Source organism: Narcine bancroftii, chromosome 7 (genome assembly GCF_036971445.1).
Source record: "Narcine bancroftii isolate sNarBan1 chromosome 7, sNarBan1.hap1, whole genome shotgun sequence".
Taxonomy (NCBI): Eukaryota; Metazoa; Chordata; class Chondrichthyes; order Torpediniformes; family Narcinidae; genus Narcine; species Narcine bancroftii.
Genome location: NC_091475.1, coordinates 182952965 through 182971381, shown reverse-complemented (window position 1 = coordinate 182971381; position 18417 = coordinate 182952965). Strand labels below are relative to the sequence as shown.

Here is an 18417-nt window from a genome sequence, read left to right as displayed (position 1 = left end):
TCCGTAGATACGCACCCCTGCATGGCCCTAATCCTTATGACCACCTTCGTGTATGGCTGCATCAGGCTGCATGTGGAACCAAGGTACAAGGACAACATAGAACCATTATGTGCTGAGGTACCACCTGTCCAAGGAATTGTGAAGGTGGGCCTTGTCCAATTGCCATGGAATGTCCACCTATCTTTCATGGAAAAGTTTTTCCAGACAAACTTTTTTGACCACAAGTCCATCAGGCAGTGGTCAGCACAAAGCTTCCTGTAGATACTGAGAGGCTCAATAGACACGGTGAGGTCGTTACTGGAGCAGACACTCCAGGTCATCTGTTGGAATGCCTCATCACCAGTGTTCACAAACAAGCTACAGGATTTGGCTTTGCTGGCAGATAGAGGAACCCTCCCAATCAAATCCTTCCTGCACCAGGGAACATCACCCACAATGCATGTTGTCACTGAGATGACTGCAGTGGAGTGGAGACAGTTCCTCACTTCTTTGATGAATGCAGATTTGCTAAGAGTGTGTGGAGAAGATGTAAGGGTCCTTGCCACAGTTCATCCCCAGCAGCAGTGACAGAGGTCTCTCTGATTTACAGACTATTTCCGGGGATGCACACAGAGTCAGACATCCAGATCTACTGGAAGACCATAAAATCAGTGAAAGATAAAATTTGGTCTTCCTGAAACCTGTTTGTCTTTCAGCACACAGAGATGTCGGTGCAGGATTGCTGCTGACTGGTATATTCCTGGCTGCAAGAGTGCGTGTTGAGAGAGGCACTGAGGCTTGGCGCAGCCAACCTGAGGGCACTGTGTGGAAGAATCACAGTCTAGAGACTTTGTGCTCCCTCAGTGTTCCCTCTAAGCTATGCTTGCATGCATTCGATGAGCGCACGTGTGCATGTGCACATGCACATAAGTATGTTTTGCACAGCTTAGAGGGACCACTGCTTGCGTTGCTGGGCATTGAGGGTCTGAGACTATGAGGAAACCCCTCAAACAACAGAAAGGGGAAGTACTAACAGTGGCAGCAATAGTGTAACTAGAAATGAATGTAGCAATGAACAGTGATGCAAATGTATGGATACAAAATTAAGTGTGGGAAGAGACTTTGAATGGTTTTCCTTTTGGAAATAATTTATTGTGGTTAAATTTATTGATGAAAGAGTTATCTTTAGTTAGTTATGACTAACTAGTAGTGAATTCTGCACAGCAGTGTTGTAAATTCCTAAAACAAAAAAAAATGTGAAAAGAGCAAAAACACTTTCTTCACTGAAGTTAAATTCAATACATTTGGCAAATACTGCTATTTAAATCTTTTGGAATCTTGGCTTCTTGGAAAAGGAAATTATACATAATAGTTATTCAGTTATCAGCTTGGTACTATCCGAAGGTCATGGGTTCAGGGTTTGCTTTCTGCTAGTGCAACAAAGAGACTGAACTGTTGCTTGGAGATGCTAGAGGCAAAAGTTTTCTACTGGGAGAGTGGGTGATTAAAATGGACGTTTTCTGTTGGATACTGTGGATGACATTTCAAGCTTGCCATCTGGTGTGATTTTTCTTTCCTAATGCATGCCCGTTCTAACCCACTGAAGTTTAAATACAGACCAGAGTGGTCAGTGACAATGAGTTTTTCTGCAGACCAACTCACCTATTACAGAATTGGCTGAAGCAGACAAACATTCCTCATTTTATCCCAGTCCTGACACACCATAAAAGTCGATGAACTTCCCTGATCCCACCATAAAACTGGTGCGGTGTTTTAGCTGCAGGGCTTGCCTAGATCAAAATCAGGTTGGTAATCAATCATTAAGTTTGTAATAAGTGTGCAATAATGATTTTGGATCTTATTGCATATTACATTTCCCTTAGTCTCTCTGAACCAAATGCATGTTGCTTCTCATCTTTTCTTCTTTGAATGGAACAGTTGAAGGATAATAAAGAACAGCAGGAGTAACAGCAGCATGAGGACACTGAGGAAAAGATGAATCAGCTAGTTTAATGAGTCAGGTGATTAAGGTTTTGCAGAGTCAGTTGGACAAAATTCATTTTATAGGATGTTTCTAATAATAAATGGGGAATAAATCAGTGCATTAATGTAAACGTGTAGTTGATACACCCAGTTCCTGCAGAACGCACTACATCTGGACAAGGGCCTCATGTTTTGTCATTGACTTTTATTGCCCCTTTTTTGTCATAGATTTTGTCCAGGTTGCTGCAGAGGACATCGTTCACGTTTCTCTGCTTGTACTGTGCAGCAGAATCAGACAGGTCACCAATCCTTCCCATCAAAACAAACAAGCCAATCAGCTTTGTTATGGGCAACAATCCCATTAAAAGGGAGCCATCAGGTTTTCCACAAGAACCAGTTTCTTTTTTGACCAGGGCATAGTAAAATGCAATAAAGTCGTTATCAGGATTTCAGGGAACAAGCCATCTGACTATGTGGACTGAAGGGGTTGACACTCACCTACCTTTAGTTGGTTTATGGTCATCTCAGAGAATCTTATGAATTCATCCAATGTTTCAACTGGATACAGGATTTTTTAAAATCAGCTTGGTGATAGGAGTCAGAGTGGCTGTAGAGGGCAGTTTTTCAGACTGGAAGTTAATGACTAGTGAAGTGCCTCAGGGTTCGGTACAAGGATCCTTACAAGGATGCAATATACACAAATAATTTGGACTATCTTTGTGGCAAGGGTTAGTAAGTTTGCTGATGAGACAAATATATGTGCAACATTGGACATTGAAGAAGGTTACCTGAATTTACAACAGGATCCAGAGCAGGTGGGAAACTAGGCTAAGAAATGGCAGATGGAGTTCGACTTAAAGGAATGTGAGAAGCTGCATTTGGGGGAGTCAAACCAGAGCAAGACTTGTTCTGTTAATGGCAGTGCTATAGAACAGAGGTACCTGGGGTGTAGGTTAATAGTTCTTTAAAGATGGCAGCACAGGTTGATGACACCATTTACGCTGCTTGTCTTCATCGATCAGGGCATTGAATGCCAGTGTTGGGATAGCGTTTTGAAGATATTTAAGAAATTGGTGCAGCCACATTTGGAATATTGCATCCAGTTTTGATCACCAGGTAGGGAAAGGATATTATAAAGTTGAAAATGGTACAGAAGATAATGACAAAGTTAAAGCCAGGATTATGGAAGTTGAGGTATCATGAAAAACTGTTCAAATGATAATAAATTATTTCCCAAAAAAACAATTTTCTATTCTTTTAATTCCTTTTCTCTCCCATTCTTTAAAGGAAAGGTTATCTATTGTGAAAGGGATTAGTTGATTTTGCGTCAATAATAATTTTGGTAGTTGGTAATTTGTTTTTTTCCTTTCTACGTGAATCTTCTTCCAAATGTTGAGCAGATGGTGCAATACTGGTGAACTTCTATATTGCACCAGTTTTTCATCCCACTTATAAAGTATATGTTCTGGTACCTTCTCCCCTATTTTATCTAGCTCTATCTTGGTCCAATCTGTTTTTTCCCTTGTTTGATAAAAATCTGATAGATATCTTAATTGTGCTGCTCTATAATAATTTTTAAAGTTTGGTAGCTGCAAACTACCTTGTTTGTACCATTCTGTTAATTTATCTAGTGCAATCCTCGGTTTCCCCCCTTTCCATAAGAATTTCCTTATTATTCTCTTTAGTTCATTAAAGAATTTCTCTGTTAAGGGAATTGGTAACAATTGAAATAGGTATTGTATCCTTGAGAAGATATTCATTTTAATGCAATTTACCCTTCCTATCAGTGTTAGTGGTAAATCTTTCCAATGTTCTAAGTCATCTTGTAATTTCTTCATTAATGGCTGATAATTTAATTTGTATAGATGGTCTCGATTATAGGCATAGTGGACAGTGAGGAAGATTTTCAAAGCTTGCAGAGGTATCTGGACCAACAGGGAGAATGGGCCAGTAAATGGATGATGGAGTTAAATGCAGCAAGTGTAAGGTATTGCATTTTGAAAGAACAAACCAGGGAAGAATGTACACTGTAAATGGTAGGGCACTGAGGAGGGTGGAGGAGCAAAAAGACCTGAGGATACAGGTACATTTTTCCCTAAAAGTGTCGTCACAGGTGGACAGGTCATAAAGAAAGCTTTTGGCATCTTCACCTTTATAAATCAAAGCATTGAGTATAGGAGCTGGGATGTTATGTTGAAGTTATTTAAGACATTGGTGAGGCCAAATTTGGAGTATTATGTGCAGTTCTGGTCACCCAGCTGCAGGAAGGATATAAATAAGATTGAAAGAGTGCAGAGAAGATTTACTAAGATGTTGCCGGGTCTTCAGGAGTTGAGTTACAGGGAAAGATTATACAAGTTAGGACTTTATTCCTTGGAACAAAGAAGAATGAGGGGACATTTGATAGAGGTTTACAAAATTATGAGAGTTATAGACAGAATAAATGTGAGTAGGCTCCACTTAGATTAGGAGAGATAAATACAAGAGAACATGGATTTAGGGTATTAGGAGGAACTTCTTCACTCAGAGTAATGGGTGTGTGGAATGAGCTGCTATCTGATGCAGACTCAATCTTTGAGTTTTAAGAATAAATTGGATAGATACCTGGATGAGAGAGGTCTGGAGGGTTAGTGGGACTAGCTGAATAATGGTCAGCACAGACTAAAGGAGCCAAATGGCCTGTGTTCTGTGCTGTAACATTCTATGGTTCTAAAAATAAACAGGAAAATGGAAGGGAAAGGGGGAGGGAAAAGAGGAGAGAAGTTAGGAAACACCAGAAAAGTCAGTTAATGCCATCTGGCTGTAGAGTGCCCAAACAGAAAATCAGGTGTTGTTCCTCCAATTTGTGGGCGGTCTTGGTCAGACAGTACAAAAGACCATGGAGAGACATGTGAATGTGGGAGTGTGACACAGAACTGAAATGGCTGGATACTGGGAGGTCTGTGTCACTGGTGTGGATGGTACTCAGCAGTGAAGCGATCCCCAAATCTGCGCCCAGTCACTCCGATGTCGAGAAAGCCTTATGTACTGTCCCACCAAGACCACCACAAATTGGAGGAACAACATTTCATTTTCCATCAGTGCATTCTCCAGCCAGAGGGCATTAACATCGACTTTTCTGGTTTCTGCTAACTTGCTCCACTGCCCCCTCCCTCCTTCCCTTCCCCTTTCCAGTTCTCCTTTCTCCCTTCACCTAGCCATCCCTCTTCCCTTTGATTGCTGCTATTCCTTCCCTCCCTTCTCCACCAATCACCTCCTGCCTTTGCGACCACCCCTCCACCCTACTCTTTTGTTCAGACACCTGACAACATTTTTCCATATCTTGATGAAGGGTTCAAACCCGAAACATTGGTTATGTATTTTACCTTTGCTATCTCAGGGACATTGCTTGACCTGCTGAGTTTTTCCAGCTTTGTATTTTTACTTCAACCATGGTCTCTGCAGATTTTCGTGTTTTACTTCTTTGTTTTACAGTAATGGCAATGTTAACTTTATCCTTTTTTTGAACAATAGAACCTGAACATGTAAACAAACAATTTAACAAACCTCTTATAAATATAGAAAAAAGAAAATAGCCTCAGGTCTAGGACATTTGCTACCTTCCACCACTCAACACAATCATGGCTAATACTTTATTCCAATGCCATATTCCTCCTCTCTCCCTATACTCCTATGTCATTCTAGAAATATAGCTACAGTAAAAACCCTGTTATCCAGAATGCAAGCAAATGGCAGCCTCAAGAACCAGCAAAATAATTGGAGAAAATAAATAGGTAAAAAGCTCAGAAGTTTAAAATTGGTATACCTTGCAGTTAGTTCACCAAAATCAGAATCAGAATTTATTGTCATGAACAAGTCACAAAATTAGATGCTTTGCAGCAGAATCACAGTGTAAACATTCATATTATAAACCATGTTACAACAATAAATATAAAAAAATAAAAATAATAGTGTGTAGCGGGCTGGGTCAACCCCGCACATGACAGGCCGAATCGCTGTAATTAACAGCCAGAGCGACAGGGCACAGGGGCTTTCCCCCCCACCACTCAGAAGTTCTAGGCTGCAGGAGAGCATTGCCAGGCCTCACAGCAGCATTTTGACATCACTCACGTGAGCCTGTCGCCTCCCCTAAAAAATGAACACACGTGGCTTGAATAAATAGAAATTATTTGTTTACTTGCTTTGTGTAGACAGCATTTATTTCAGCAGCTCTGCCTTTAGAAGTGCTACAAGTGCACAAAAAGTAAGGCAGTGTCTTTGGTTCATTGATTATTCAGGAATCTGATGGCAGCGGGCAAGAAGCTGTCCTTGTGCCGCTGAGTGCTCGTCTTCAGGCTCTTGTTCCTTTTTCCCAATGATAGCAGAGTGAAGAGGGCATGGGCTGGGTGATGGGGGTCTTTGAGGATAGAGGCTGCTTTTTTAAGACATCACCTCATGTAGATGTCCTCAATGGAGTGAAGTCTGTTGCTTGTGATGTCGCAGGCCGAGTTAACAACCTTCTAGAGTTTTATCTTGTCCTAAGATTTGGCATCTCCATACCAGAAAATGATCCAACCTTCCAGAATTCTCTCCATGGTACACCTGTAGAAGTTTTCAAGAGTCTTTGGTTTCATACCCACACATCAATATGCATTCTCAAGCAACTAAAAAATTAACTTATCTGCCATCTACCAGTCCCCATAGATGCAGTAGACCAAGGATTTTACTGTATTTCCTTAAAACTTGACTAACAGAGTCTCCACCATATTCTGCAGGAGAGAATTCCACAGGTTCACCACCATTTAACTGAAGACATTTTTCCTTGCCTCACTCTAAATATCCCATACCCTAAGACTGTGATTCCTCATTTTACTCCTCCAGCCATAGAAAATTTCTCTTGCATGCAGTTTGTCAGAATTCTCAAAACAGCAGTGAATCTCTTCCCTCTTCTCATCTTGGGACAATGTAAGCCTAATTGACCAAATCTCTCCCAGTTTGCTGAATCTTCATTACATTCCCTCTATGGCAAGCACATTCTTTGTTGGAAAATGAAACAAAACTGCACCCAGTGCAGACTCACCAAGGACTTGCACAATTGTAGTAAGGCATCTCTGTGCCTGTACTCAAATCCTCCTGCAATGAAGGCAAATAGACCACATTCCTTCTAAAGTGCTTGCTGCAAAGCATGTTTTCTTTTAGTGATTGGTGTGAAAAGATGCTCAATTCCCTTTACACATTAAAATTTCCAAATTTAACATTATTTAAATAATACTCTGCCTTTCTCTTATTTCCTACCAAAATGGCTAACTTCACATTTATCTATTTTATAAAGTCTATTTATTTCGACAACTTAAAGAATCTTCTGTTAATCATGAATGGATCACTGTAGCATTTCAGAGGCTTCTTATTTGGCAATTGCCGCGAGAGTACTGTTGAACTTTTTAGGGCACAAAACATTTCATATATTTTCAAAGCTTTTCTCCAAAGGTTCTCCTCTAAGATCACATTAATTTCATTACAAAAGCTCCTTAATGTCACAGGTGGAAGATCATCAGACCCCTTATTTTGGCTAATATGGAGTTGCTTTGTCCATTTAAAGTTCACACTCACCATCTGGCATTAAGAAATAAAATATGTCCAATATTTACCAAATTCAAGCCATCAGATCAAAATGTAAAAAGAAATCTATCAGATTTACTGCCAGGTTGACTTGTTGCAGCTTGGATGCATGACATGACACAGTAGCTTTGATTGTAAACTGTGCTGAATTTGAACTTTGATATTAATAACAAACCCACTGGACTTTTTCATCAATGTAGCTGTCCCGCATCGGACTTGTCAGCCACAAACGAGCCTGCAGCTGACGTGGACATTACCCCTCCATAAATCTTCGTCCGCAAAGCCAAGCCAAAGAAGAAAAGTTACTTTTTACTTCAATGCAGGGTAAAGTTTCATCTATTGAAGTGGTTCTCAACCTTTTATCCCCCTCTCACATGGCACCTTAAGTAATTCCTTACTAACCACAGAGCAGCAGGGTGGGAAACCTTTTATAACATTACATTCCACTTTAAATATTCCCTATGCCATAAGTGCTCTGTGATTGGTAAAGGTGGTGTGTGAGTGGGAAGGGAAGGTTGAGAACTACTGCTCTAAACCCAATTGTTACTGAAAATTTTTGCTTGAGAAAAATTGTCATTGACCCATTTCCTTTGGAGTTTTGAAACTGTGAACACAACAAGTCAATTAGGTACAATTAAAAGAGTGGTTTTAAAACTTTTTGTTTCCACTCACATACCACCTTAAGCAATCCCTTACTAATCACAGAGCACCTATGGCAGAGGCAATACTTAAGGTGGAATGTGAGTTTTTTAAAAAGTTTCCCACCCCATAACTATGGCAGAGGCTAAGGCTATAATAATAAATCTTTTTTGTGCTTTATCCAATTTGAGGCCTAATTCCTTACTTCTTATATTACTTAGAAGAAAGATCTCTGGATTTTTTGGTATATTATTTTTTGTGATTTTATTTAATATCTAATTTAGATCTTCCCAAAACATTTTCACTTTCTTACATGCCCAAATTGCATGTACTGTTGTTCCCATTTCCTTCTTACAGCGAAAACATCTATATGATAATGTTGGATTCCATTCTTTTAACTTTTGAGGAGAGATATATAACCTGTGTAACCAATTATACTGTATTTTATTATATACTTCACAGTTCCAGAACATAACTTTTTCCATGTTTCATTTTTTATCTTTATGTTTAAATCCTTTTCCCACTTTTGTTTGGGTTTATAGCTTATTTCATCATTTTCCTTATCTTGCAGCTTAATGTTCTTTGGCTTGGCTTCGCGGACAAAGATTTATGGAGGGGTAATGTCCACGTCAGCTGCAGGGTCGTTTGTGGCTGACAAGTCCGTTGCGGGACAGGCAGACACGGTTGCAGCGGTTGCAAGGGAAGATTGGTTGGTTGGGGTTGGGTGTTGGGTTTTTCCTCCTTTGTCTTTTGTCAGTGAGGTGGGCTCTGCGGTCTTCTTCAAAGGAGGTTGCTGCCCGCCGAACTGTGAGGCGCCAAGATGCACGGTTTGAGGCGATATCAGCCCACTGGCGGTGGTCAATGTGGCAGGCACCAAGAGATTTCTTTAGGCAGTCCTTGTACCTCTTCTTTGGTGCACCTCTGTCACGGTGGCCAGTGGAGAGCTCGCCATATAACACAATCTTGGGAAGGCGATGGTCCTCCATTCTGGAGATGTGACCCATCCAGCGCAGCTGGATCTCCAGCAGCGTGGATTCGATGCTGTCGGCCTCTGCCATCTCGAGTACTTCGATGTTAGGGATGAAGTCGCTCCAATGAATATTGAGGATGGAGCGGGGACAACGCTGGTGGAAGCGATCTAGAAGCCATAGGTGATGCCGGTAGAGGACCCATGATTCGGAGCCGAACAGGAGAGTGGGTATGACAACGGCTCTGTATACGCTAATCTTTGTGAGGTTTTTCAGTTGGTTGTTTTTCCAGACTCTTTTGTGTAGTCTTCCAAAGGTGCTATTTGCCTTGGCGAGTCTGTTGTCTATCTTGTTGTCGATGCTTGCATCCGATGAAATGGTGCCTGCAAGCTCACACCAAGACATAAGAGCAACTTGTCCGTGAACTACTCTTTGCAGACAATGCCGCTTTAGTTGCCCATTCAGAGCCAGCTCTTCAGCGCTTGATGTCCTGTTTTGCGGAAACTGCCAAAATGTTTGGCCTGGAAGTCAGCCTGAAGAAAACTGAGGTCCTCCATCAACCAGCTCCCCACCATGACTACCAGCCCCCCCACATCTCCATCAGGCACACAAAACTCAAAACGGTCAACCAGCAGCTTAATGTGCATAACCATCTAACCATATAATCGTTTACAGCACGGAAACAGGCCATGTCGGCCCTTCAAGTCCGTACCGGTTCACTTGAACAACTCCACTAGCTCCTCCGCAAACTCCTGAGGTATAAATCTTTTAATTATCATTGTGTCTGTAATCACATATTCAAAGCTGCTTCCTTATGGTAATCTCAGTCTATTTCCCAATTTATCCTTTAAATAAGCTTTCAGTTGATGATATGCAAACATTGTACCATGATTTATTCCATATTTGTCCTTCAGCTGTTCAAATGTTAATAAATTATTTCCCAAAAAACAATTTTCTATTCTTTTGATTCCTTTTCTCTCCCATTCTCTAAAGGAAAGGTTATCTATTGTAAAAAGGATTAGTGGGTTTTGTGTCAATAACAATTTTGGTATTTGGTAATTCGTCTTTTTCCTTTCTAAGTGGATCTTCTTCCATATATTAAGTAAATGATGCAATACTGGTGAGCTTTTATATTGCACCAGCTTTTCATCCCACTTATAAAGTATATGTCCCAGTACCTTCTCCCCTATTTTATCTACTTCTATCTTAGTCCAGTCTGGTTTTTCCCTTGTCTAGTAAAACTCTGATGAATACCTTATTTGTGCTGCTCTATAATAATTTTTTAAGTTTGGTAACTGCAAACCACCTTGGTTGTACCTCTCTGTTAATTTATCTAATGCTACCCTCGGTTTCCCCCCTTTCCACAAAAATTTCCTTATTATTCTCTTTAGTTCATTAAAGAATTTCTCTGTAAAGGGAATTGGCAACATTTGAAATAAGTATTGTATCCTTGGGAAGACATACGTTTTAATGCAATTTACCCTCCCTATCAACTTTAGTAGTAATTCTTTCCACTGTTCTAAGTCTTCCTGCAATTTCTTCATTAATGGCTGATAATTTAGTTTGGCTTACGTTATTATTTAACCTAATACCTAGGTATCGGATTGCTTGTGTTTGCCATTTAAATGGTGATTCTTTTTTAAATTCTGTATGATCCGCGTTACTCATTTAGGCATCACTTCACTTTTATTTGCGATGATCTTGTACCCCAATATTTCTCCATATTCCTTCAATTTCTTATGTAATTCTTTTATTGATATTTCTGGTTCTGTTAAGTATACTATAATGTCATCTGCAAATAAACTGATTTTGTACTCCTTCTCCTTTATTTTTATCCCTTTTATTTTATTTTCTGTTTTTATCCATTCTGCCAATGGTTCTATTGCTAAAGTGAACAATGAGGGGGATAATGGACATCCCTGGCTAGTTGACCTACTTAATTTAATTTGGTTTGTTACATATCCATTTACTGTTACCTTCGCCAATGGTCCATTATATAATGCTTTAATCCAATTAATATATTTTTCTGGTAGATTGAACCTCTGTAATACTTTAAATAAATAGTTCCATTCTACTCTGTCAAAGGCTTTCTCTGCGTCTAAAGCAACAGCCACTGTTGGCTTCTTATTTCCTTGAACTGCATGAATTAGATTAATAAGTTTACAGACATTATCCACTGTTCATCTTTTCTTAATAAATCCAGTTTGATCTTGTTTTACTATTTTTGGTACACAATCAACCAATCCGTATGCTCTAAACCTGATTTTTAAAGGCATTCATCATCAATGTGTACCAATCAGCGAATTCACCATTGGTTAAATCACAACAAAACCCATCCTTCTTCTTACCTAGGGTCCACATGTGCCAGATGTTAACCAGGAGTTGCACATTCCCTCTTACATTCAAAGGATGCTAAAATCATTTGTAATTCTTTACAATTGTCCAGTGGCGACATCAACTCATGAATTACAGTTCAAGGATTGATTAAACAAAATTCTTGATCATTCATCTATATGCTGGATGGCTTCTCTGGATCATTCTGGGAGACCACTACGTCACTCACATAAATGATAAATAATGGAATGGACAGTTCTTTCCACAAGTGCAATGCCATTGCAGCGCTAACAATTGGTACCGAGATTTGAATCCTGTGCTGTCTGTAAGGAGTTGGTACATTCTCCTCGTGTCAGTGTGAGTTTCCTCCAGGGTCTCTGGTTTCCTCCCACCCTTCGAAAAGTACTGGGGGTTGTAGGTTAATTGGGTATAATTAGGCTTGTGGGCTGCAATGGCCTATTACAATGCTATATGTCTATTTTTTTTTAATTAAAAATCATAACGTTAAAGTAAAAACAATATGGAGACAAACCATCTTATCCATTAAGTATTCACAAATGATTATTATCATGTGAAGCGATTGCATTCCATTCTCCCATACATTCTCTATCATTTTAAATCTTTAATCAAATAGTTGATCATTTGTTTCCTGAATCTTAGCTTTAATGACAGTTTTTAATGTAGAATTCAATATTCAATGCACCCACAGTAAAATAATTCAAAATTATATCAACTTGATCCTTTAAATTGCCATTTAAAAAGTACAAAAGATTGCAAAATACAAAGATTAATCAAAATTATGAAATCTCTGAATCTTTGACCTTTTGGATGTATAAACATTCATGAGGGGAATGGAAAAAGGGAATGCTGTGGGATACATGATTCTGGAACTAGAGGGTGGGGTTTAAAGTGAGATTGGCCTTGTGGAATTACTGTAAAGGGATGTAATTTAAGATAATATTCATAGAGAAATGGTATTAAATCATAAAAATTCAAAATTGGATACAATATAATCATTAATAATTAAAGATCTCAAGTACAGCAAGGAACAAAACAGCATAGTTTCCAAGCAAGAGGATATTTAGAACTGTAATTAATTTTCAATCTCCATCCTGTATGCTGACTCATCACCTTTCTTTATACAACCTGTTATCATCGGCAAATTGCATGAGGCAGCACCAATGTTACTGTCAATGTAGCAGAGGAAGAGTTGAGGAACTTTGCCTGGTTAGGCTAACAGCATGGATTGCTCCACAAAGCCAACAAAACTGCAGGCAGAGCTGGGACCATGCAGGTACCATGGCTACTTATTTGACTTGGAGAAAGTGGAATGAGTTAAAGGAGATGTTACTGAGGGTGAGAACAAGTTTTGCCAGGGAGAAGAGGGTGGTGGAGGGGGATTGGTTTGGTCTGTTGTTAAGAAACAAACAAATGGCTTTGAGATGTCTGTACAAGCGATTAAAGTGTGGAGAAATTAGATGTCCATAGTGAAAATGAGGCAGTTAGGTTCAGGGAATTGGAAGTTATTGAAGAGAAGGAAGGCATGTGAGGTATTGCGGATGTAGATAGGGAGGGAATGAACCAGAGATGAAAAACGGATTCAAGGTAAGATGATACTACTTTGTTAGGACAGTATCATACGGAAACAATGGATCTACCTGGATAAATGGGTTTGTGTATCTTGGGTAGGAGGTAGAACCAGGCAGTGTGGGGATATGAAACAATGAGTGGGAGGGAAATGACCAGAAGTGGTGAGGTTGGTTATGGTACGTGAGATGGTGGCTTGTTGTTCTTTGGTGATATTCTGTTGATCGAATAACTGAGGAGATGTCTGAGATTTGATGTCTGGCTTTGGCAAAGTAGTGTTCAGTGTCCAGGCCACAACAGCACCACCCTTGACTACAGGTTTGATAGAAATGAGATCCTCGGTAAGGTAGGGGCATATGATCTTTACAAATTTTCTTTTTGTAAGAAAATTTTGTAATAAAGGTGGAAAGTGAATAATAACTACGTAAGTGAGAAAAATCACATTAGCTTCATTGTTTGGAATTATACATGATATTAACACATGAGGTGGTTATGGTGAAAGATGTGGCTTAGCTGAAAAATATAATGAACAAAGGACATTGAATAATCTCTGGTTTAAAAAAATTGTAAACATTTTTTGAGAAAATCATTATTCTATATTCATTTATGTCATAATTGATTTTGGAGTGTTATTATACTATTTGATTGTCTGCTTTAGTGTACAATTGGTGGGTATAAGTTGTTTTAAATTGTGTTTTTTTTTAAATTTAATAACATTTGTGAATGTACGACTGTAATATGAAAAACATTGCCATCTGCCAATATATACCAGACTAATTGGAATTTTTATATCTTAAAGGAATGCAATGTCTTCATATTGTGTGCTCTGGCCCACCTATTTGTTTGAAGAAAGGATGGGTCAGGAGGAACAAGAACACAAGGAGTTATCTGCAGATACATTATTTTGGTAAGTCTGAGAGCTGTTTGATATTTTTCTTGAGGTTGCACATGAAAATTTGGAATACGAGATTGTTCACAAGCATAGTTTTGATGATTAAGTATATAAATACCAAATTCCAAGGCAATGTTACATATCTCCTTAGCTTCCAGCTTCTGTGTTAACTGCAACAAGCAGGATATAGGGACAGTATGATATGAAGTGCTGTGTCTCTTTTGATAAAGCTCTTGAACCTTTTGTAATGTTGTTCCTAAATGGTATGACAGGATAAAAATTAAATATGATAGAAATGACCAATTTTCATTTGTCAGAAACTCTCCTCTCCAACTCCAATCCCAACCTTCACCAAAGTTGGAGAACTCAGCCGAATGACTTTGAGCATTCTACTGCAATTACTTTCTTTTTTTCTTTTTCTTTGGCTTGGCTTCACGGACGAAGATTTATAGAGGGGTATGTCCACGTCTGCTGCAGGCTCGTTGGTGACTGACAAGTCCAATGTGGGTCAAACAGGCACAGTTGCAGCGGTTGCGAAGGAAAATTGGTTGGTTGGGGTTGGGTGTTGGGTTTTTCCTCCTTTGTCTTTTGTCAGTGAGGTGGGCTCTGCGGTCTTCTTCAAAGGAGGTTGCTGCCTACCGAACTGTGAGGCGCCAAGATGCACGGTTGGAGGCGATATCAGCCCACTGGCGGTGGTCAATGTGGCAGGCACCAAGAGATTTCTTTAAGCAGTCCTTGTACCTCTTCTTTGGTGCACCTCCGTCTTGATGGCCAGTGGAGAGCTCGCCATATAACACGATCTTGGGAATGCGATAGTCCTCCATTCTGGAGACGTGACCCACCCAGGGCAGTTGGTTCTTCAGCAGCATGGATTCGATGCTTGCGGACTCTGCCAGCTCAAGTACTTCGATGTTGGTGATGAAGTCATTCCAATGAATGTTGAGGATGGAGCGGAGACAGTGCTGATAGAAGCGTTCTAGGAGCCGTAGGTGATGCCGGTAGAGGACCCACGATTCGGAGCCGAACAGGAGAGTGGGTATGACAATGGCTCTGTACACGCTGATCTTAGTGTGTTTCTTCAGGTGGTTGTTTTTCCAGACTCTTTTGTGTAGTCTTCCAAAGGCGTTATTTGCCTTGGCGAGTCTGTTGTCTATCTCTTTGTCGATCCTTGCATCCAATGAAATGGTACAGCCGAGGTAGGTAAACTGGTTGACCGTTTTGAGTTCAGTGTCCTAATAGACTAATACCCAGTGTCGCCGAAAATGTCCTCCCAGAATCACAGTGTGGCTTTTGCGCAAACAGAGGAACTACTGACATGGTCTTTGCCCTCAGACAGCTCCAAGAAAAGTGCAGAGAACAAAATAAAGGACTCTACATCACCTTTGTTGACCTCACCAAAGCCTTTGACACCATGAGCAAGAAAGGGCTTTGGCAAATACTAGAATGCCTCGGATGCCCCCCCAAGTTCCTCAACATGGTTATCCAACTGCACGTAAACCAACAAGGTCGGGTCAGATACAGCAATGAGCTCTCCGAACCTTTCTCCATTGACAACTGCGTGAAGCAAGGCTGCGTCCTCACACCAACCCTCTTTACTATCTTCTTCAGCATGATGCTGAAACAAGCCAATAAAGACCTCAACAATGAAGACAGTGTTTACATCCGGTACCGCACGGATGGCAGTCTCTTCAATCTGAGGCACCTGCAAGCTCACAAGACACAAGAGCAACTTGTCTGTGAACTACTCTTTGCAGACGATGCCACTTTAGTTGCCCATTCAGAGCCAGCTCTCCAGCGCATGACGTCCTGTTTTGCGGAAACTGCCAAAATGTTTGGCCTGGAAGTCAGCCTGAAGAAAACTGACGTCCTCCATCAGCCAGCTCCCCACCATGACCATCAGCCCCCCACCACCCCCCCCCCCCACATCTCTATCGGGCACACTGAACTCAAAACGGTCAACCAGCAATTACTTTATAGCAAGGCAAAACCAGAGAAGTTGACTCAATCCCTATGCTTTCTTGCTGAAAGCCATCTATCAACAATTATGTAATAATGGTGATGTTGTATAATACAAGGCATTAAATCTGTTATTAATCCTATTAGATGGTAAAGTTAATAGTAAGGTAACACATGATTACATTTCTGAAAGAAATCTCAGAGTGATTCTGCCATTTTAGCATTCCAGTGGCTGACTAAAGTTTTTTCTGAGGCCATGGTGGGCATTCACTAGAACAATAGCTTGCTGGGACTTTTTACTTTAGAGCATAGAAGGTTGAGAGGAGACATGATAGAGGTCTATAAGATTATGGAAGGCATAGATAAGGTGGACAGCCAGCACGTGTTTCCTAGGGCAGGATCAGCAAACACTGGAGGACATAAGGGAGGGAAGTTTAGGAAAGACATCAGAGGTAAGTTTTTTTAAGTTTTTGGTGTGGGAGCCTGGAATGGTGGTGGAAGCTGAACCATTGGGGCCATTTAAGAGACTCTTAGACACATGGATGAAAGAAAAATAGAGGGTTATGGAGTAGGGAGGGTTTAGTACTTTTTTTAGAAAGGTGTGAAGCCTGGATTCGCTGGACTATGTGGAAGAAACCATCACTGGCTCAACAGGCAGAAAGGCAATTCTCAGCAATGCGTCGTGGAACACTAAGAGGGCACAGTGAGAAACATACAGAACAATGCTAGCCATCCACTGCATCCTGACCTGTCTCAAGTCATCTCAAGTCATCTTGCCACTGGGTCCATATAGGCCGGGTGAGAGAGTGAGGCTGACAACCTATGCAACTCTCCCTCACTTTAATCTAAGTCAAGCGGAAGTCATGACTTCAAACCCAACGACTTTGAAGCTATGGTCATCTTCGACTACGAAGGACGAACAACAATACATGGGTCAACACTACATTGAGGGCCAAAGGGCCTGTTCCGTGTTGTATTGTTCTATGTTCTATGCTTTGGTGCTAGCACATTCTATGTAAAAATAGCATTCAATGCTTTTTCATTTATATTCATTGGTAATTGGATGTTCAAGCAAAGAACAAAAGACTTGAAAGGCTCAATAAAAACTTGGTCAAAGATGGAAGTGCAAAGTAGGTTCTGAAAACAATAGTGGGGCTTAGAGAGGGAACTCCAGGGTTACACAACAACAGATACAGCTGCTTGTATTGAATCAAATCAGTAGGAAGGTGCACAAAAGGCTTGAGTAGGAAGAACAGAGAGTGTTGTCTTTGTAAGGTTAGTGGAAAGTAGTCAAATAGTGAAGGCAGATACAATGAATGCACTTAAGTATGGACATGATCACTTTAAATTGCCATGGTTAGTGTCGTGGAATCAATGGAGTAGAGCAGGACCTGCAACTGATAGGTATTACATACAAGTAAAGCATTATGATTTTCATTTCTCTTTGCAAAGCTATCTGGTTTCACAATCTTCATAAATTGTAGAGTATAATTTCATCATCTCAGATTACTGGTGACTAACTATGGGTGACATTTTGTGTAAATGAAGCTCAGTTATGACTACAAATAAAATTCAAAATATAAGGCTGTTTTGTGATAATGATTCCTAGTTATTTACTTTATAGTTATGTTAGCAGATTAATATTTAGTCAAAGATCAATGCCAAGTTGATGCCAAATACCAAATTTGTTTTAGGATCCGTGATGAACATGGTCAGAGAATAATAAAATAATTTCAAATAAATTGAGCTACCAATGACAATTGAATAGCAGTGCAATTCATCTTCAGTTGTTCCTTATGTGAGGATAGATTCTTGCTGTTGCCATGTATCTGAAATCTTACAATGCATATTCACTTTTATTTTCAAGAAACAGATTTCTAATGTGGCATGGATTGGGCAGGAAGACATTGTAGTTGTTGCAAAGGATCTCGAAAGCCATTCCACAAATTAGACAGCAGGATGATGATTCTTGCAGAGAGGACCAGGCATCTCTGAAGCCACATTTGAGACACTGTTGAATAAGGTGGAGATCAACCTATAATCTGCTCACTGTGTCTAGTGGATTCGTGATAAGATTTTGAATCTCAATTCAAAAGGGGGGGTTGGATTCAATCCAAGCATATTGCCAAAGACTTTGGCAGCAGACTGCAGTGGAAGGAAGTTAAGGAGTCAAACCCCAAGGATTTGCAATCCAGGCATGGAGAAGTTTAATACCCTCTCATGAGTAGTCATGGTCAAATAGATCACTTGTCTCACCCACTGCTCAATGTGATTCACTGATATCACTCAGGTAATAATAACAATCTCTTTCAGTCAGCACTCTTGCTTAGCATTCATTTTTTCATCATGCTTTTGGACATATTCTGCTACAAGAAATCTCATACTTCAATCTCTCACCTTCCTCTTGCTTCAAGAAATTACCACCTCTTCAACATTAAATAAAAATCAAAAAAACTGAATTCTATAAATAAGGTTGAAGAT

The 18417-nt window shown here is 40.0% G+C and overlaps 1 protein-coding gene across 8 annotated transcripts in view; it reads left to right on the top strand.

The window, feature by feature from the left end:
* stard13a (StAR related lipid transfer domain containing 13a) overlaps positions 1 to 18417 on the top strand; it is a 684147-nt gene that overhangs the window by 129231 nt on the left and 536499 nt on the right. For 7 of the 8 annotated variants that reach the window (XM_069891632.1, XM_069891628.1, XM_069891627.1 and 4 more), the window contains one exon: positions 13888 to 13995. The gene's annotated coding sequence lies outside the window, so the exon portion shown is untranslated. Of the gene's footprint in view, positions 1 to 7765; positions 7885 to 13887; positions 13996 to 18417 lie in introns of those variants that run through there. The other variant, XM_069891633.1, reaches the window with a different exon arrangement.